Source organism: Budorcas taxicolor, chromosome 2, assembly GCF_023091745.1.
Source record: "Budorcas taxicolor isolate Tak-1 chromosome 2, Takin1.1, whole genome shotgun sequence".
Lineage (NCBI taxonomy): Eukaryota > Metazoa > Chordata > Mammalia > Artiodactyla > Bovidae > Budorcas > Budorcas taxicolor.
The window spans coordinates 43,704,106-43,726,237 of NC_068911.1; the positions used below are offsets into that span (position 1 = coordinate 43,704,106).

At 36.0% G+C, this 22,132-nt stretch overlaps 2 pseudogenes; both read right to left on the reverse strand.

Annotated features, from left to right (window-relative positions):
* Positions 1-4,067: 4,067 nt before the first annotated feature.
* LOC128060303 (olfactory receptor 5W2-like) lies at positions 4,068-6,240 on the reverse strand (annotated as a pseudogene).
* Positions 6,241-18,189: 11,949 nt separating this feature from the next.
* Positions 18,190-19,102, reverse strand: LOC128043186 (olfactory receptor 5W2-like; annotated as a pseudogene).
* Positions 19,103-22,132: the final 3,030 nt, after the last annotated feature.

Genomic DNA, 22,132 nt, shown 5'->3' on the forward strand with positions numbered 1-22,132 from the left:
ATCTATCTAAATTTTGTAACTGATAAATACCACATATAGTTATAAGGTATACAATATGATGAAGTGATATATGTATACTTTTTGAAATGATTATCACAATAAGGTTAATTAATACATGCATAACCTCACATAGTTACCATTTTGAGTGTGTGTATGGTGAGGACATTTAAAATCTACTCTTTTAGCAAATTTCAAGTTTACCCCACAGTATTTTTTGTTTGTTTGTTTTTGTCTTCTTTTTCTTTTATTTTTTAATGGCAATCCACTCCAGTACTATTGCCTGGAAAATCCCATGGACAGAGGAGCCTGGTCGGCTACAGTCCATGGGGTCGCAAAGAGTCGGACATGACTGAGCGACTTCACTTCATTTCACTTATTTTTTAATGCTGTCAAAGGTTTCAAGACACACAAGAATTTTTTGTCCTTTAACTGAAATGCATGCACTTGTCTGAAGAGATCATCAGAGCAATGCCATCTCTCAGATACATTTAAACTAGCGGCTTCTAACATTTTTGAAGGAGGGAATCCTTTGACACATCTTTTAAAGGTCTTATGACATTTGTTAATTCTTTTTAAGCAGTGGGGGGGAAATATTAATAATACGTTTTGGAAAGTGTTTAATACATTTGTAGGGAAAAGTAGGAAGTTTAAGGAAAAACAAGTTAACATTCTTCAGACCTCGGATTCAAGTTCTAGAGTCCTGAGTTTCCCCATCCCGGAGTGCAGTGTACACTTTAGAGACTTCTCACCCATGTGTTTGTGATACCTACCTTAAATATCCCCAAATATGGAAAGTTGTAAATTATTACTTTTTTAAAATATAAATTTACTTATTTTAATTGGAGGTTAATTACTTTACAATATTGTATTGGTTTTGCAATACATCAACATGAATCCACCACAGGTATACACGTGTTCCCCATCCTGAAACCCCCTCCCTCCTCCTTCTCCATACCATCCCTCTGGGTTGTCTCAGTGTACCGGCCACAAGCATCCAGTATCATGCATCGAATCTGGATTGGTAATTCATTTCATATATGATATCATACATGTTTCAATGTCATTCTCCCAAATCATCCCACCCTTGCCCTCTCCCACAGAGTCCAAAAGGCTGTTCTATACATCTGTGTCTCTTTTGCTGTCTCGCATACAGGGTTATCATTACCATCTTTCTAAATTCCATATATATGCGTTCAATTCAGTTCAGTCGCTCAGTCGTGTCCAACTCTTTGCCACCCCGTGAATCACAGCACGCCAGGCCTCCCTGTCCATCACCATCTCCTGGAGTTCACTCAGATTCACATTGAACGAGTCCGTGATGCCATCCAGCCATCTCATTCTCTGTCTTCCCCTTCACCTCCTGCCCCCAGTCCCTCCCAGTATCAGAGTCTTTTCCAATTAGTCAACTCTTCGCATGAGGTGGAAAAAGTACTGACTTTCAGCTTTAGCATAATTCCTTCCAGAGAAATCCCAGGGCTGATCTCCTTCAGAATGGACTGGTTGGATCTTCTTGCAGTCCAAGGGACTCTCAAGAGTCTTCTCCAACACCACAGTTCAAAAGCATCAATTCTTCGGTGCTCAGCCTTCTTCACAGTCCAAATCTCATATCCATACATGACCACAAGAAAAACCATAGCCTTGACTAGTCGGACCTTAGTCAGTAAAGTAAGGTCTCTGCTTTTGAATATACTAAGTTGGTCACAACTTTTCTTTCAAGGAGTAAGCATCTTTTAATTTCATGGCTGCAGTCACCATCTGCAGTGATTTTGGAGCCCCCCAAAATAAAGTCTGACAGTGTTTCAACTGTTTCCCCATCTATTTCCCATGAAATGATGGGACCAGATGCCATGATCTTCGTTTTCTGAATGTTGAGCTTTAAGCCAACTTTTTCGCTCTCCTCTTTCACTTTCATCAATAGGATGGGCACTTTCTGTCATAAGGGTGGTATCATCTGCATATCTGAGGTTATTGATATTTCTCCTGGCAATCTTGATTCCAGTTTTTGCTTCTTCCAGTCCAGCGTTTCTCATGATGTACTCTGCATAGAATTTAAATGAGCAGGGTGACAATATACAGCCTGGACATACTCCTTTTCCTTTTTGGAACCAGTCTGTTTCAGGTCCAGTTCTAACTGTTGCTTCCTGACCTGCATACAGATTTCTCAAGAGGCAGGTTAGGTGGTCTGGTATTCTCATCTCTTTCAGAATTTTCCACACTTTATTGTGATCCACACAATCAAAGGCTTTGGTATAGTCAATAAAGCAGAAATAGATGTTTTTCTGGAACTCTCTTGCTTTTTCCATGATCCAGCGGATATTGGCAATTTGATCTCTGGTTCCTCTGCCTTTTCTAAAAGCAGTTTGAATATCAGGGAGTTCACGGTTCACGTATTGCTGAAGCCTGGCTTGGAGAATTTTGAGCATTACTTTACTAGCATGTGAGATGAGTGCTATTGTGTGGTAGATTGAGCATTATTTGGCACTGCCTTTCTTTGGAATTGGAATGAAAACTGACCTTTTCCTGTCCTGTGGCGTTAGTATACTGTATTATATTTTTCTTTCTGGCTTCAGAGAGAAACTGGCTTCCAGTTTCATCCACCTCATTAGAACTGATTCAAATGTATTCTTTTCAATGACTGTGTAATACTCCATTGTGTATATGTACCACAGCTTTCTTATCCATTCATCTGCTGATGGACATCTAGATTGCTTCCATGTCCTGGCTATTATAAACAGTGCTGTGATGAACATTGGGGTACATGTGTCACTTTCATTCTGGTTTCCTTGGTGTGTATGCCCAGCAGTGGGATTGCTGGGTCATAAGGCAGTTCTAGTTCCAGTTTCTTAAGGAATCTCCACACTGTTCTCCATAGTGCCTGTACTAGTTTGCATTCCCAATAACAGTGTAAGAGGGTTTCCTTTTCTCCACACCCTCTCCAGCATTTATTGCTTGTAGACTTTTGGATCGCAGCCATTCTGACTGGCATGAAATGGTACCTCATTGTGGTTTTTATTTGCATTTCTCTGATAATTTATACTACAGTATTGTTAATTGGAGTCATCATGTAGATTAAATCCCCTAAACTTGTTCAATAAATAATAGAAAATTTGTGCACTTTGACCAACATCACCCTTTTCTCCTGTCTTTCAGCCCCTAGTAACAACCAATCTACTCTCTACTTCTATGAAATGTTTTTATTTACTTAGGCTGCACCATAAGGCTTGCAAGTATCTTAGTTCCCTGACCAGAGATCAAACCTGGGCCCGGGCATTGAAAGCACCAAGTCCTATGTATTGGATTGCCAGGGAATTCCTGAGTTTTACCTTTTAGATTCTATCTATATGTGAGATCATGCAGTACTTATCTTCCTCTGTATGGATTATTTCACTTAGTATGTTGCCTTCATGGCTCTTCCATGTTATAGCAAATATGATTTCTTCTAACAAACATGGACTTGTATATTTCACAACCTGAATAACTGTCAAATCCTCTATCTACTATCCTTTCATGTCTCAAATTCAGTCTTATTTAGATTTGACTGAATATCTCTATTCAAAGTTGATTTTATTTTGGACTAGATTTAGATATTTTTGCTTTGGAATTATAGCCCTGTATGTATTATTTCATGCTGAATTTGAGGTTATAATGAGTTACTTGACCATTTAGTTAATATGTTATTTGTGTTAACTTATATTTAGTAGTATTTAAACTACAAGATTTGCTATAGTATATAAAGAATCTACATGCTCAAAGATCACTGAGTAAATGCACAATAAGGCTCAGCATAATTGAAAGAATGTTTGAATAAAAACTAAAGAAAAACCAGCATAATGGAAAAGTCAGAAACGTTTTTCACTTAAACTAAAGGCCATGTACAAATTCTGGAAAGATAATTAAACTGACATGTGAGAGGAACAATAATAAATTTATGATTGAGATTTAGTGTAACACTACTTTAAGAAATTGAAAAATTATGTCTTTCATGTATTCTACCATATAATTTTAATGAATCATCTGTCACTATATGTGTGTGGATGCATGTTTATTCACATACATCTAACATAAATTTAAAGCCATTTATTTTTCAATTTTTCGAGGGCCTCTTTCACATTCTTGTTTCATACACTGTAAATCAGAGCGTTTAACATGGGAATCACAAGAGTGTAAAACAGTGAGGTAATTTTGCCTTGATCTAGAGAATAGGAAGAACTTGGTCTGAAATACATAAACAGCATAGTTCTCTGGAAAATTGCCATAGCAGTTAGGTGGGAGATGCAGGTAGAGAAAGCTTTGAATATCCCCTCAGTGGAGTGGATCTTCAAGACTGATAGGATATTATAACAATAAGAGACAAGGACTCCTGAAATGGTACTTAATTCAATGAAGCCAAAAATCATGAATATCACTAACTCATTGACCTGTGTGTCTGAGCAAGATATCATCAGAAGAGGATAAACATCACAAAAAAGTGGTTAATCTCATTTGACCCACAGTAGCATAAGCAGAATGCTAATGTCGTGTGGATCAAGGCATCTGTCATTCCCACCAGGTAAACCCCAGCCATGATCAGGGAGCACACCCCACTGGACATGCTGACTGCATAGAGCAAGGGGCTGCTAATGGCCTTGTACCAGTCATAGGCCATCACTGCCAGCAGGAGACACTCAGAATCAGCAAAGATACAGAAGACCAAAAATTGCAGGGCACAGCCATAGAAAGAGATTGACTTTTTCTTGGGAAATAGGTCCACCAGCATATTGGGGCTAATGGCTGTGGAATAGCAGAGGTCACAGAAGGAGAGGTGGCTGAGGAAAAAGCACATGGGTGTGTGCAGCTGGGGATCCATCCTAATCAGGGTTATCATTCCAAGATTTGCCAGAAGATTGATGATATAAACAAGTAGGACCATGGTAAATAGGATCACTTTGTTCACAGTGTTATTAGTAATTCCCAAGAAAATGAATTCAGTCACAGAGTGCCAGGGTCCAGCCCCCACAGGATCCAGGGGAATCCGAAGGAGAAACGGTGTCAGCGAATGATTTAGAGAGAGATAGGGAAAGAATGTTGTAGATAAGAAAATAGAGGAGAGAAAGAGGCTGATATTCCTTGGTTTACACAGAAAGCTAGTAAAGTCTTAGAAACTCAGGCAGGAAAGTGAATGCAGAGAGCCTCTGTGTTCCAAGGGATCAGCCTGAAAAAGAGGGAGGGAGAGGGAGAGAGAAAGAAAGAAAGAGAGAAAAAAAGAAAAAACACGGAGTGACCAAGCTTCTTCAGTAAGCGAGGCCCATTATTTTATTTTCAAAAGGGACTTTTATTCCTTAACTTGTACATAGAGGGAAATGAAAGATGCAAAGTCATACAGGGTCAGCCCAAACATTACATCTGTTTCATCTTTATCAAAACCAGGATTTTTTTCAGCATACCTTTCCCATAAAAAATATTGTGTACATTATCTTCTGGCCTTGGAGGCCTGTGAACATTTTATGACCCTCTTTTGATAAAGGCTGTTCAACCAGAAAACTTATTTTCCCTTGAAATTTTTTTTTTAAATATTTTTAATCTATGTCAGCCTCAGAAAATGTTAAACAGAGTTACATTTCTCACGGAGCAAAGGTGTAGTGAGTTATAAGAAATAAAGAACCAATTAGCTCAAAAGTCTGATGTGGTTAATTTCAAGGTTACGCTTGTTTTTCTTACATTCCAACCATGTTAACTAATACACTCCCAGGTGCACAGTGGATGAGAGATATGGGAACTTAGCAACAAGCATTGGCCCAATAATGAAATCCTACACCAGCACTACTCTAATAACTTTTAACTCTTTAAAAGGCTCTATGTTTTAGGCTTCCTGTTCCTCTCACAGTTGGGAGGCTGTGAATAATCATATGCGTAGCTGCAAGAGTCTGGATAAACCTGCCAAGGAAGCTAGAATGCTAACAGAGGGGATTTGAATTGAAATATTCCTCTCATGTCCAGGAGACTTATTAGCTAAAGCCCGAAGTTGATTTTCTCCAGAGAAAGGTGGTCGGGGATAACCCCCTGTTAATGTCAGGAGAGCTGATGAAAGGCATACAATAGTAAGACAGACAGATTCTGGTTTTGGGGTAGATGCTTGAGCAGTCTAGGGAGCCCCTCGAGCTCTCAAGCCTTGCTTAACAGTTCTCTTCCACATGACCTTTGCCATGGGTGGGATCTCCCGTGCTGGCTCCCGGCAACAGAGGAGCAATTCTCTCCTTCCATTCTTTTTAGATCTTGTATAAACTCTTGAGAAATTGATAAAAAAATAAATGACACATTCATGTTTAACACTTTTACACATCTGCAAAAAATCATAAGGCAGAACATGTTTTTTTTTTCTTCAGCAATTGTGTTTTTATATTCAGAAAAATATGCACACACACAAATTAAAGAGGCATAGCTCTCTATTCTGCAAGAATAAAATGAATTTGAGAAAAACCTTTTTGAAAGATTGATGTAAATCTAGATGCCATCCACAAGGTTTGTCACTTTCTACCAGCTCTTTTCTGAGTCTTATTTTTTTTTACTTTTATTATTATTTTTTTACTTCAGGGAGTAGATCTAGAATGATATACCTTTTTTTCACCTCGTATGGTTTTATATGAAAGAGACTCCAGTGATAGAGAGGCTAGTCTCTAACATTTAGGATTAAGTATTTTCAATGCTTGAAAATATTCACTTGGGTAAAAAACATATGATTACAATTTTTGTGTTTCTCAAAAAAAACATGATTGGTTTAAGATTTCTTGACTTAGTTTTATACTCACTACAGGGTTTTTGGCTTAGTTTTATACTCACTACAGGGTAAGTATATCAATGACTAGTAATAAAAACAGCAACAAAAAAATTTATTACTTATTTTAATTCATGCTGTGTTTAGCCTCTGGTGAGACATGAAATAATTATTACTGACCTATTTTCTAGATATTTGCCATTGCTTTCCCACAGTGCTCATTATCTCTTTGTGGAGTGGTTGTTGTCAAAGGATGAATCTTTTTACCTGTGGAAGAAAAGAGCTAAGAGGAAGCGAAAGCAACAAAATTAATCACACACATTTGCATCACTTTAGATTCTAAATGGCTTTGTATATAATAAAATGGAAATGATAGCAGGGACAATGTTGTTCATTGTTCAGTTACCATGTCTTATCTGACTCTCACAACCCTAAGGACCGCAGTAAGCCACGCTTCCCTGTCCCTCACCATCTCCCGGAGTTTGCTTAAACACGTGTTCAGGTTGCTATCCAACCATCTCATCCTCTGTCGCCCTCTTCTCCTTCTGCCTTCAACCTTTGCCAGCATCAGGGTTTTTTCCAATGAGTTGTCTGTTCACATTAGGTGGCCAAAGCATTGGAGCTTCAGCTCCAACAACAGTCCTTCTGGTGTGTATTTGGGGTTGATTCCCTTTAAGACTGACTGGTTTGATCTCCTTGCTGTCCAAGAGACTTTCAACAGTCTTCTCCAACATCACAGTTCAAAAGCATCAATTCTTTGGCACCCTGCCTTCTTTATGGTCCAGATTGGACAACCGTATGTGACTGCTGGAAAAACAATAACTTTGACTATACAGACCTTTGTCAGAAAAGTAATGAGTTTGCTTTTTAAACACTGTCTGGGTTTGTCATAGCAACAGAATTTACCACACATATTTGTGTCAATTTATATTCTAAATGGCTTTTTATATAATGCACTGGAAATGAGATTAGGGATGATACATATTTCTAAAACCCATAGACTTCTCTCTCTGTTATGCATTTGTATTTATGTGTGAACATATGTATATATTTAGGTATATGGAGAAAGAATACAAGTTATAGGCTTTTTCTTTAGACCTGAGTTAACATGACTTGTGTTCACATGAGGATATATTTGTACCTATTTTTATTTTTATTCGGGCACCTACACTATTTTTCAATACAACAAAACATATCTTAAGTTCATATATACATTGCTCAATGCTAAAGGAAGTAAAGGCTTTTGTGTAAACCAACAGCAAAATAAGATAAAATGTTGTATCATGGATATTAACAAACTCAGATCGTTTCAATTATGAGAAAAAAAAAACCCCACACTATTTCTAGCCATTAGACCCAGATTTTAGTGAGTATAACCAAGCATAAACATGCTTCATTTACATATATATATTTTTCTTTTTTATCAAAAAGTTAAGTATTTTCTCTTACATTTCTTAAGATAGGACCTAGGAACTTACCTGAATTCAACAGGTCTTAGTTAGCTGAACAAATAGGCAGATGGCTTTTTATTTAACCAGATTCATTGGGATTTAAACCCCTGTGCTACTGTCCTTTGGCTTTGATATTATTCAAATATTTCCTTAACTACATTTCTGCTTCTGTGTATCTCCACATGAATTCAGGAACAATTTAGCAAAGGCTAAGCTTTTTTGCTTCACTATTGTCAGCAAACTGATTCATGGTAGAATGAAAACTGCAAATTGTCTTTGTGGTATGCTTCACGGTTAGCCAGAAAGTATCTCCTAATAGAGAGGGAACCTAATGGAACTCAAAAAAAATTCTCCCTTCATCATTTCCAGCTCCTTTTGATTGTTCGTTTTGCTTCTGAAACACTATCCTTTACTATCTCATTTTGGAGTATTATTATACTTTGCATTACCTTTTTTATTGAATTATAATGCACATAAAATAAAGTTCATCCTTTTAATGTATACTATTCTTAACTTTTAGTGTATTTTCAAGGTTGTTCAGTTATCACCTATCTACTTCAGAACATTTTCATCACTCCAATAAGAAATAACAAGCTTATTAGCTGTCATTCCCCTTTCTTCCCTCCCTGAGCTCTGGAAACCACTCCTTTCTGATAGGGCATGGTTTCCTATTCTTGGCCTTGCGTATAAACAGAATCATGTAGTATGTGTTTTTATTCTGTCAAGCTTCTTTTCTTCAGTATACTGTTTTCAATGTTCATCTATGTTCTTGAACATATAAGTTTGTTTCATTAAGCGACACAGTAATAATTCATTTTCAGGCTATAACACATTTTATTGACCCTCTGTTCAGTTAGATGATCATTGGGTTATATCTATTTAGTTGTAAATAATGACATTATAAATGTTCTTGCCAATGCTACCTTTCAAGGCAGCCCTTATCACCAGATATTATCTTATCCATCCTTCAACAACTTATCATCCAGGGATATTTCATTGATTTTTGTGACTCTCTCACATTCTCTAAATTGTGCACTCTTTTTTGAATTATGTTTGTTTTGATCATTTGAGAATCTCTATACTACAATTAAGGCCTCAGAAATATGATCAATGCTTATTTTGAATTTCCTAAGCTCCCTGGACAAGAAGATGAAACGTAGGGTTTTCTAAACACTTATTATTATTTCTTGTTATCAAAGTGATATAAAATAAATAAAATATACCCGTTGGGGGATTTTAATATTGATATGGCTCATATGTGCAAAGACGACCCATTTAGAAAATTGCACAGGTATGATAATTTTTCTAAATCTTCAGAGTTTCATTTTATTCCTAAAATGATGTGTTCCCTGGGGGTTCAGATGATAAAGAATCTAAAATTTGATCTAACATCTTGGTATCTCTGATGTTACTGGACTATTTTCCAGCATCCCAGAACTAGTTCTCTTTTCACAATGACCTGAATAAACAAAATGTCAGTCACTCCCCCTCTATATGTGTTGTTTAAGAAGTGCTTCATAAAGGCACTTTGTGTACATATATGCATAACAAAATTAAGAAGAGACTGCACACCTAATTACAGATTTAATAACAATAACATTAAAAATTATTAATAAACAAATCAGTACTTAGAAATTAACAGAGTTCTACAATGAGCTCATTGATAGTTTGGGAAGAATAAAGCAAATTGTACACTTTTCCCATATTTTCCTTAGAGATACAATATCTCTTTATCTTTCTTTTAAATTTTTGCCATATTCTAGCTGCTTTGATGAACAAAAATGGTCAAAAATATTGTAAGTCACTTTTTCTTAATATAGATTTATTTATTTTAATTAGAGGTTAAATTCACTTCCGAGTCTAGCCTTTAAGAAGACAGTATCTAAAAGTCATGACCTACAGTACAGAAAGTCCAACAAATCATCTGAATAACAGATTTGACAAGTTCTGAGATAACATGGACTAGGAAGAGAATTTGAGTCTATCTTGCTAGTCATTTACATCCTGTGCAGTCACGAAAAACCTTGCAGTTTAACCCATCTTTCCATGAATATTTCATGTATCCTCAGTTAACATGAGAAAAAAAAAAAGATAATGGATCAATAGTCATTCTTTTAAGTTACTTAGGTTTGAAATACAGTTTTATGTAGTAAGAAATAACAGGAACTGTGTGGGGGAATGAATCAGAAAGAAACAAATTTTAAGTGTGCTGTGCTATGCTTTGTCACTCAGTCATGTCTGACTCTCTGTGACCCCATGGACTGTAGCCCACCAGGCTCCTCTGTCCATGGAATTCTCCAGGTAAGAATATGATAATTGGTAGTCATTCCCTTCTCCAGGGTCTCCTGCAGGGCAGGCAGATTCTTTACCATCTGAGCTACCAGAGAAAGTATATAAATATAAATATAAACATATATATATAAAGAGTGAAGAAAATATTTGAAAACCATATATTTATCTGACAGAGATATAATGCCTTTTGAAGCATAGGTCTATGAATGGACCCAAAGATTTTCATATTGAGAGAAGTAAGTCAGACAGAGAAAGATACATATCATAAGATAGCACTTATAAGTGAAATCTAGAATATGGTACAAACTAACTTTTTTACAAAACAGAAACAGAGTCACAAATATTTGGGTTCCTTTTCTGATTGCTTCTTTTATTTGTTTCTTGCTCTCATCTACGTGATTTTCTCTAAAACTACAAAATTCAGCAGGTTAAAGTTCATTTAATTAGTCCATTTTTAATTTGGAAGAAAAGATACCTAGTGAAAAATTTTGTTGCTTTTTAAATTGTTATTCCCATTCTTGTTATAATAATCCCAACTGTAGTTTATTACTTTTGTAATTAAGTCAAGTCTGACTCTTTTGTGGCCCCGTGGACTGTAGCCCACCAGGCTCCTCTGTCCATGGGATTTCCCAATCAATAATACTGAAGTGGATTGCCTTTTTCTTCTCCAGGGAATCTTCTCTTAGGGATCAAACCTGTGTCTCCAGCATTAGCAGGCAGATTCTTTACCACTGAGCCACTAGGGAAGCCAAATCACATCAATTCTAAGGTATCAAGTAAAGTACTCTATGGAGATATTTTTGAGGCAAAGATCAAACCACATAACTATTAATAATTTCTCATTAAAATCAAGAAGCTGATACATCTGTATTACAAAAGAGTTTTATTATCATTATTTACTTCACTGTCACACATATGGTATATATAGAAGTGTTTTAGTCATCTCATTCTATTCCTGTGCATTTTAATTTTCCCCTCAGCTACATTCTTGTCTTCTGGGAAAAGTCCCTTCTGTTGCATTTCATTCATCCAGAACCCAGCTTTAGCTTTTTAACAGTGCTGTTATCAAGACCATATTGACTGACACTTTTCAATCTACTCTCACCCAACAATTTAAACCTGAGTTTGGGTAGATAAATTATTATTTTAAATTGGATAACATAAAATATCTCCCAAAGGGATTTGTGTTTCATTAAAATTGGAGATCTTAAATAATTGAAAAGCATGTCTTTAGAAGAAAATGTCTTCCTCATATATAAGCAAGTGGGAAAAAAATCTCTAGGATTTTCCTGGTACTCCTGGTAACATTAAGTTAGTTCTCTATTGGCAAATGTGTACTGAGGAGGAATTTACTTTTTTTAGAATATAGTTTCTGTTCCTCAAACCTAGAGTACTATGGCACAGAGTTCATCGGCTAATACAGTACTATATACATTATGTCTAACTGTAGCTAAGAGATGGAGAAGGCAATGGCAACCCACTCCAGTACTCTTGCCTGGAAAATCCCATGGATGGAGGAGCCTGCAAGGCTACAGTCCATGTGGTCGCTAAGAGTTATATAAGACTGAGTCACTTCGCTTTCATGCATTGCAGAAGGAAATGGCAACCCACTCCAGTGTTCTTGCCTGGAGAATCCCAGGGATGGGGGAGCCTGGTGGGCTGCCATCTATGGGGTCGCACAGAGTCAGACACAACTGAAGTGACTTAACAGCAGCAGCAGCAGCTAAGAGAAAGACTGGGAGAGCCAGTGTGTGAATAAAGACAGTGTTTTTCTATAAGCAAGGCAGCATTTCTAATAATGAATACTGCACAGAGATACTCCGTGGAATTATGCATTACACTAAAATAACATATGTACACTGAACATTCTTTTTGCACAATAGGCCTTTAGATTAAAAAATACAAATAAGATTTCTTATCATTTCTCATTGCACCTACTTTGCTTAATGAAAATCAGAGTCTAATATACTTACAGAAATTTTCACCTAAAAAAGTATATTGCAAGAACATTTTCAGAAATGAAACTATAACCAGACCCCCCCAAAAAAATAATTTGTCTTTTTGGCAATTTTACCCACACTCATCACAAATTAATGTTCAATATCATATATCACTTAGCTTGTCTATTTTTGAGGTATATACCAGGGAAATCATATTGTCTTTACACTATTATGTCTGGCTTCTTTCACTCAGTATTTTGTTTGTGAAATTTCTCCATATGTTGTTGTAGGCAGAGGTAGTTCATTCATATACACTTCAGTCTACTTTTTCAACATACAAACTTATCATAAAGTTATTTATCTAATCCAGAGCAGGAGTCAGTAAACTTGATCCATGACATTTTACCTAAGCTGAGACATACCATTTATATGTGTATTACACATAGTTGCTTTTGGGATATAGTGAAAAACTGTTCAGGTGTGGCTAAGATTTTATGGCCAACAAACCCTAAAATATACATTAAAGAAAAGCTTGTCAAGTCCTATACTAATGTACTGGGAAAAAAATTCAGTTATTTTCAATGTTTTAGCATTTCAAATACTACTATGGTGAATATTTCTGTACATGTCTTTTAGTGAAGATATTCATTCTTCCCTCTTGGATATATGGTATTTTTAGTCCTAGAACACTTGTGCAGCCAGCTATAGAAGATGCAACCATGGAGTTTTACCAAGTGCAGTGGCAATTTTCCATCTACTATCAATATGTGAAGGCCATGGTGCTTCACAATTTCACCAGTAGTTGATATTTCAATTGCTTATATTCTGCCATTCTGTAGATGATACAGTATGACTTTACTTTTTGTTTCAGTTTTATTTACCTGAGCACTAGTAAAATTGAATATCTACTTCTATGAGGAATCTGTGAAATTCTGAATTTGAATAACAGGCCACACAATTCTTTTTGAGAACATGAAGTGCTGAAGTGACTCATTTTTCAAATCTGTTCCAATAATAGGGATGTCTTTACACAGAAGTAGAGTCATATTTTATAGAGGCAGGTTGTATCATCTGGAAAGGACCTTACAGGTAACCTGGCTGAAGTTCCCATTTTACACAGGGGAATCTGAGGGATAGAAAGGGAGAGTGATGACTTCCGTTTAGAGTGGCATCACTACCTGGTCCAGAGCATGCTTCTAACTAGGGAGAGAGATTTCCGGTGAGGTTAAACATCACTCCCTCCAGCTTAAACAGAAACCCTCTTATGTATTGGTTTATTGAACATTACTACTGTTCTCTTTCTATCAAATGTAGTTATACAGCCTATGACCACTATGCCTCTCTCTCTTCTCTGTTATATAGGTAACCGAGTCTGTCATCATGCAGCATTTATTGTTAAGAATTTAAATTCAAGGTTGAAAAAAGGGATTATAGAATGGAAACCCTACTATAATATTGACACATTATCCACTGTCACTGATAATACTGCACTTGAACAAAGATATTTTCCATCAAGATCGGTGATATGTCGGAGGGATGTACTGTGGAAAAAAGGAAAGTTAGTGATGAAGACTGAAGTAGACTGGTTAGAATATATCAGAGCCTTTTGATTTGTTCCTCCCTATTTCTGAAAAATTTCATTATAGTAGAATCTTTACTTAACATGTCGAAACTTTTATTTGAGTTATGAATTCCCTAAAAAAATATTTCCATAATTTCTTCTTTAACCTCTGTAATTCCAGACATGAAAGCTAAATATTATCTAGATGTTGTTTGCTGCAATTCTATTTTGGCTATCAATTAATGGGCTCAAATTTTCTCTCTTCTTCATATCACTTACATTAGATGAAAAAAAATGGACCAATATGTAAATCATATCAGTCTTTAGATAATGTAATAAATATATGTCATATGAATGGACATGGATTAATTAGATAATATGTTACATCAAAATCCACTGATGCCCTATTTTTGTTAGACTTTAATTTTCAGACAGTGCTTTGATCAAGTTGCTTTTTATAAGCAACAGTTCCAAAAGACTTTGATAAAATGATAAAATATGCTAGGATTAGAAACCTATAAGTCTTTTATGTAAAATAAGAATTCTTTGCAGTATTTTTCCACCATGAGAATTTTTCCTAATATGTCATGCATGTGTGTGAGCTCAGTCATATTTGACTCTTCGCAACTTTATAGACTATATCCTGCCAGACTCCTCTTTTCATGGATTTCTCTGAGCAAAAATCTGAGAGAGGGTTGTAATTTCCTCCTCCAGGGGGAATTTCTGACCCAGGGATCAAACCCATATTTCCTGCATCTCCTGTGTCGACAGGCAGATTCTTTACAACTGAGACATCTGGGAAGCCCAATATGCCATAAAGTCTCACAAATGACATTTTGAATAACAGAACAAGTTCTTTTACTTTACTTCCATTATAAAATACATTCACATAAGGATATTTTAGAATGGTGACTAGAAAATTTAAGACAATCATTGACTTTAAGCTTTTTTTTTACATCTTAGTATTCTTTGTTTCTCAAAGTTGAAAAAAGTAAAAGCATGGTTTAATGAATGCTAGTGAATAGAATGATTGATAACTGAAGGTATGTGGCACAAAATCTAATCACGAAGCTCTATTAGCTCTTTTTTAAAAAATTTTTAATTTTTTTTACTTTCTTAAATTTTTATTTTTACTTTATTTTACTTTACAGTGCTGTATTGGTTTTGCCATACATTGACATGAATCCACCACGGGAGTACATGCCATACCAAACATGAACCCCCCTCCCACCTCCCTCCCCACAACATCCCTTTGGGTCATCCCCGTGCACCAGTCCCAAGCATGCTGTATCCTGCATCGGACATGGACTGGTGATTCGATTCTTATATGATAGTATACATGTTTCAATGCCATTCTCCCAAATCACCCCACCCTCTCCCTTTCCCTCTGAGTCCAAAAGTCTGCTATACACATCTGTGTCTTTTTTGCTGTCTTGCATACAGGGTCATCATTGCCATCTTTCTAAATTCCATATATATGTGTTAGTATACTGTATTGGTGTTTCTCCTTCTGGCTTACTTCACTCTGTATAATCGGCTCCAGTTTCATCCATCTCATCAGAGCTGATTCAAATGTATTCTTTTTAATGGCTGAGTAATACCCCATTGTGTATATGTACCACAGCTTTCTTATCCATTCATCTGCTGATGGACATCTAGGTTGTTTCCATGTCCTGGCTGTTATAAACAGTGCTGCGATGAACATTGGGGTACATGTGTCTCTTTTGATTCTGGTTTCCTCGTTGTGTATGCCCAGCAGTGGGATTGCTGGGTCATATGGCAGTTCTAATTGCAATTTTTTAAGGAATCTCCACACTGCTTTCCATAGTGGTTGTACTAGTTTGCATTCCCACCAACAGTGTAGGAGGGTTCCCTTTTCTCCACACCCTCTCCAGCATTTATTGCTTGCAGATTTTTGGATCGCAGACATTCTGACTGGTGTGAAGTGGTACCTCATTGTGGTTTTGATTTGCATTTCTCTGATAATGAGTGATGTTGAGCATCTTTTCATGTGTTTGTTAGCCATTCGACATAAATCACAGCAGCATCCTCTATGATCCACCTCCCAGAATTCTGGAAATAAAAGCAAAAATAAACAAATGGGATCTAATTAAAATTAAAAGCTTCTGCACAACAAAGGAAAATATAAGCAAGTTGAAAAGACAGCCTTCTGAATGGGAGAAAATAATAGCAAATGAAACAACTGACAAACAAGTAATCTCAAAAATATACAAGCAACTTATGCAACTCAATTCCAGAAAAATAAATGACTTTAAGTTTTGAAAATTTTGATAGTTAATTAACAGTCTTTCCATAGCTTATGGTGCTTCAAACATATGGCCATATCTTTACTTTCTCAACAAACTGACTCAGTGCTTAGCCTTCAGGAAACAAAAACAAAGGTAAATATCATTAACTCATAGCTGTTTAGTTCTGATGTAATCATTATGCATTTCTTTATAGATCCATTATTAGTGTCCACAACTAATTAATGTGCATTCCCCCCAGAAAAAATCTATTGTATACATGTGTAAAAAATATGTATATTCAATTATGCTTTAAATATATATACATATATATATATATATATTTACACATGAATGTACATGTATTAACATTGGCCTCCCAGGTGGCACTAGTGGTAAAGAACCCACCTGCCAATGCAGGAAACATGAGACATGGAGTTTGATTCCTGGATTGAGAAGATGCCCTAGAGGAGGGCATGACAACCCACTCCAGTATTTTTGCTTGGAGAATCCCATGGACAGAATAGCCTGGATGTCTACAGTCCACTGGGTTGCAAAGAATCAGACATAACTGAAACTGAAGTAACAACATACAAACACGCATATATTAACATACACATATATATGATTTATGAGCATTCTTTGCTAAAGGATTCAGCATCCCATCTCTGTTATTCAAACACTGATTATTGTCTGGTGACATAAAGTTGTAAAATAAGCAAATATGTAATAAATAAAAAATAGAAAACATTTTTAGTGTTTTTTAGTGCTAATTATATCACAGTTACAAAAAATTAACTGAGAGTTTAGTATGTACCATATATATTTGTGTATATGTATGTCCATATATATTTGTGTATATGTATGTCCATATATATGCATATGGGCTTCCCTGGTAGCTCAGCTGGTAAAGAATCCACCTTCAATGCAGGAGAGCCTGATTTGACTCCTGCGTCAGGAAGTTCCCCTGGAGCGGGGATAGGCTTCCCAACCTTGTTTTTTTTTTTTTTTTTTTAAATTTAAATTTATTTATTTTAATTAGAGGCCCTGTTCTTGTGCTTTCCTGGTGGCTCAGATGGTAAAGGATCTGCCTGCAATGTGAAACCTGGGTTTGATGATAGGTTGGGAAATCCCCTAGAGGAAGGCATGGCAACCCACTGTAGTATTCTTGCCTGGAGAATCGCCATGGGCAGAAGAGCCTGGTGGACTGCAGTCCATGGAGTAGCAAAGAGTCAGTCATGACTGAGCATCTAAGTACAGCACAGCACATATATGTATTCACATACATATATATGTGTGTGTGTGTGTATATATATATATGTGTGTGTGTGTGTGTGTGTGTGTGTGTGTATGTATGTATGTATGTATATCTTTCTTTTACAATAGTTTTAAACATTTTGCTTTTGGATTTACAGCCCTCAATTTTTATTCCATGATGACTTTAAATCTTATTATGAATTACTTGAATGTTTAGTTCCTTAATATTTAATATTAACTCCTAACAACTTTTAGTATAGAATCTACAAGATGGACTATAACATAAAGGTTGTGCTGAAAATGCTCAGTAAATGCACAGTAAGTCCTAGGAAAATTGAAACAACATTTGAATGGAAAAATAAAAATAAAAATAAAACGTGAATGATAAAAAAAAAATAAAAAAAAGAAAAAAAAGAAAAAAAGAAAAAAAAATGAAACAGAAGTTGGCATAATTAGAAAACTCAAAAGTTTTTTAAAAACAGTTAGTGCCACATTTAAATTCTGAACACACACTAAGCAGACGTGTGAGGGGAACTGTAATATATTTTAGGATTGAGGTTTAATCCAAATACTTCTTTATTTAGGAATCTGAAAAAAATTACGTTTCTCATGTGTTATGTCATATATTTTTTTAATTAAACAAGTACTATATATGTGTGTGGATGTGTACACATATATATGGTATAAATATTTAAAAATGCAATTTAGTTTTCAATTTTACTAGGGCCTGTTTCACATCTTCATTCCTTAGGCTGTAAATCAGAGGGTTTAACATGGGAATCACAAGGGTGTAAAACAATGAGGACATTTTGTCTTGATCTAAAGAGTAGGAAGAACTTGGCCTGAAATACATGAAGAGCACAGATTCCTAGAAGATTACCACAGCAGTTAGGTAGAAGGTACAGGTGGAAAAGCTTTGAGCCTCCCCTCTGCGGAGTGGATCTTCAAGATTGAAAGGATAATATAACAATAAGAGGCAAGAACTCCTGAAATGGTACTCAGTTCAATGAAGCCCAAAATGGTGAATATCACTAACTCATTGACCTGTGTGTTTGAACAAGATAGCAATAGGAGAGAAGGAACATCACAAAAAAAGTGGTTACTCTTATTTGACCCACAGAAACATAAGCACAATAAGCATCTGCTATTCCCACCAGGTAAACCCCAGACACGAGTAGGGAACCCACCCCACTGGACATGCTGACCACATAGAGCGAGGGGCTGTTGATGGCCTTGTAACAGTCATAGGCCATCACTGCCAGCAGGAGACACTCAGAGTCAACAAAGATATAGAAGACCAAGAATTGAAGAGCACAGCCACAGAAAGAGATTGATTTGTTCTTGGCAAATAGGTCCACCAGCATCTTAAGGCTGATGGCTGTGGAATTGCAGAGGTCACAGAATGAGAAGTGGCTGAGGAAAAAGTACATGGGTGTGCGCAGGTGGGGATCCATCCTAATCAGGGTTATCATTCCAAGATTTGCCAGAAGATTGATGAGATAAACAAGGAGAAACATTGTGAATAGGATCAATTTGTTCTCAGTGTTATCAGTAATTCCCAAGAAAATAAATTCAGTCAAGGAGGAGCAATTCCGTCTATCCATTCTTCTTTGTTCTTGCATAAACTTCTGAGAATATGATCAAGACAATGACACTTGCATGTTGGTAACACTTGTGCACATCTATAAAATAAGGCAGAACATTGTTTTCTGTAATAATCTTTTTATAGTCAGGAAATTTTCTAGCCATGCACCCCCTCTTTAGAGAGGCATTGCTGTCTATTCTTCAGTAATTAAAATTATCTGAAAAAGACCTTTGAGAAAATTTGATGTAAATCTAGATGTCATTTATGAAGTACATTGTTTTCTATAAGCTCTTCACTGAGCCTTACATTTTTTTTTTTTAATATCAGGGCATAGATCTGAATGAATTTACATTTCTTCACTGGTTCAAAACCATTTGGAAGAGACACTAATGTTGGAGAGAGCATACTCTAAGACATAAGGCTAAGCGTTTCCTATGCCTGAATATATTCAGTTTGGTACGGAAAGTGATTACAATTCATGTTTCTCAAAAAACATGATTAGTTGAAGAATCGTCATTTTAGTTCCAGAAGTACCTAGTATATTACTGATTAGTATTAATAAAAAATAATTTTGTTACCTGTTTTAGTTTATCTTGTGTTTAGTATTTGGTGAGATATGAAGTAAGAAAATTATTACTTCTTCTATTCTAGAAATTATTGTTTATCTTTCACATTGCTCTTTATTTCTTTGTAGCATGTTTGTTATCAAGGAAAACTCTCTTGCCCAATGAAAGAAAAAAGTTAAAAGGGAGTGAAGACAACAGAATGTACCATATATATTTGAATTAATTCATATTTTAAAAGTTTTTTTTATTATAAAACAGAAATGAGATGAAGGAAAGTACATGCTTTTAAAATACATAGACTCTGTCTATACTATATGTGTGTATTTATGTTCGAGCGTGTGTTTATATTTTAATGTATACAAGAATAGAATGTATTTAATGGATATTTTTTCCCTTCAGGCCCAAGTAAACATGACATATGGCTCACAAGGAGATGGATTTGTACATGTTTTTATTTTTGTTGTGGTATCTGCAGTATTCCTTTAATAAAATAAAACAAAACTTACCTTAAATTCATGTGTACACTTGCCCAATAATAAAAGAAGTAAAGGATTTTTTGTGACTCAATAGCAAATAAAACAAATAAAATGCTATATTTTGGATATTAACCTTTTCAGACAGATTCTTCTGAGAAGAAAATATTATTTCTAGTTGACGAACAGGTCTTAGGTAGCTGAACAATAGGTAGAGGGCCTTTTATTTTACTAGGAACAATATGACTTAAATCAATGAAGCTATTGCCCTTAGGTGCTGGTGTTATTTGGAGAAGGAAATGGCAACCCACTCCAGTATTCTTGCCTAGAGAATCCTGTGTACAGAGGAGCCTGGTGGGCCGCTGTCCATAGGGTCACATTGATTCAGACACGACTGAAGTGACTTAGCATGCATGCATACACTGGAGACGGAAATGTCAACTCATTCCAGAATTCTTGCCTAGAGAATTCTGTGTACAGAGGAGCCTGGTGGGCTGCTGTCCATAGGGTCACACAGAGTCAGACATGACTGAAGCGACTTAGCATGCATGCATGCATTGGAGAAGGAAATGGCAACCCGCTCCAGTATTCTTGCCTGGAGAATCCCAAGGACGGCAGAGCCTGGTGAGCTGCCGTCTATGGGGTTGCACAAAATTGGATACTACTGAAGTGACTTAGCAGTAGCAGCAGCAGCAGCAGCTGGTGTTATTAAAAACACTCCATTAATTACTTTCCTACTTCTGTATATTCCCCTGTGAATTCACAACCTGCCAAATGCTGAGCTTTTATGTTCCACTCTTGTCACCAAATTGATCTGTGGTAGAAAGTGCACTGCAGCTTGTTTATATGATGTGCTTCACAATTACCTTGAAACTATCTTCTCCTTCTCTAGTCAAAGAGGAAACTTAAGGACACTCAAAAAGATCACCCCCTTCATCATTTCCAGTTCCTCTGTGTTTTTGAAACATTCTCCCTCTATACCTCATTTAGGAATATTACTACACTTTGGTTGTATTTTCTTTCATATTGAAATAAAATGCCTGAATCATAAAATTCATCATTTTAATAACTAGAGTTCTTTGGTTTTTAATATATTTTCCAGGTTGTTCAATCATCACCACTGTCTACTTCCAGGACTTTTTCATCAATTCAGTAAAAAAGCTCACACTTATTAGCTATCATTCCCCCTTCCTCCTTCCCTGATCCCTGGAAACCGTTAATCTATTTTTGATTCCATGTGGTTTCCTGTTCTTTGCCTTGTGCATAAACAGAATCATGCAGTATGTTTGAGTACCTACATTCATTATTTTAAGTTGGATAATATAAAATATCACCCAATGAGATTTATTTTTCATTAAAAATAGATATCTTAAAATAATCGAAAGCATGCCTTAAGAAGAAAATGCCTTCCTTAGATACAATTAAAAGAAAAAAAATCTATGGGGTTTCCCTGGTGCCCCTGGTGACAGTAAAATTCTGTAGGCAAATGTCTACAGAGACATTACTTTTACAGAACATAGTTGTCTGTTTCTCAAACATGGAGTATTGTGATACACAGTTCACTGCACTATAGGGTACCAAAATTCATTATGTCTCCCTGCCGCAGGGACAATGACTACAGGAGTTAGTAGGGGCATAAAGACAGGGTTGTCATACAAGCAGGGCATCACTTCGGGAAATGTAAAGATTCATTATAGGTTGAGATACTCCAAGAACTTATGCACCACATCAATATCAAAAATATATAATTCACACTTCTTTTGCACAAGCGACTGTTAGATTAAAAAAAAAGTAACAATCTGACAGCGAACATACTTTGTTCGCTCATTTTTAGAGTATGCTGTATCAAGAAAACGTTCATCTACAAAAGTATACTGAAAGTAAATTGTCAGGAATGAAAGATCTCTTTTCCCAGAAAAAGACAAAAAACAAAAACATTATTAAGATCTCAGAAATCATCTCCATATCCATCACAAATTGATGTCCATTATGGACTGCAGGGGAATCCAA